The sequence below is a fragment of the Dipodomys spectabilis genome, unplaced genomic scaffold (assembly GCF_019054845.1).
Source record: "Dipodomys spectabilis isolate Male_0828 unplaced genomic scaffold, ASM1905484v1 ptg000175l, whole genome shotgun sequence".
Taxonomy (NCBI): Eukaryota; Metazoa; Chordata; class Mammalia; order Rodentia; family Heteromyidae; genus Dipodomys; species Dipodomys spectabilis.
In genome coordinates, this window is record NW_024870852.1 from 10,716,338 (window position 1) to 10,716,901 (window position 564).

Sequence of the window (564 nt, forward strand, 5' to 3'; positions counted from 1 at the left end):
GAGTGTTATGTCTTCTGGAATTTGTCTTGCCCTGACTATAAGCATTTAGGTTCTAGTGGTTAAGTAAGTACCTATGCTTTTTTCTTTTCTTTTTTTTTTTTTGGTTGGTCGTGGGACTTGAATTTAGGGCCTGGGCGCTGTCTACCAGTTTGAGCCATAGTGCTACTTCCAGTTTTCTGATGGTTATTTGGAGATCAGAGTTTCATGGACTTTCCTGCCTGGGCTAGCTTCCAATTGCGATCTTCAGATCTTAGCCTCCTGAATTGCTGGGATTACAGGCCTGAGTCACCAGCGCCTGGCATATGCTTTTTTCGTAAACAAAGACTGATAGAATTTTTTCCCCCAAATATGTTTTTTTTTTTAATTGTTTGGTCATGGGGATTGAACTCTGGGCCTGGGCACTCTCCCTGAGCTCTTTGGCTCAAGGCGAGTGCTCTACCACTTGAGCTATAATGCCACTTCCAGTTTTCTGGTGGTTAAGTGGAGAGAAAAGTCTCATGGCCTTTCCCTGCCCAGGCTGGCTTTGAACCTCAATCCTCAGATCTTAGCCTGTTGAGTAGCTAG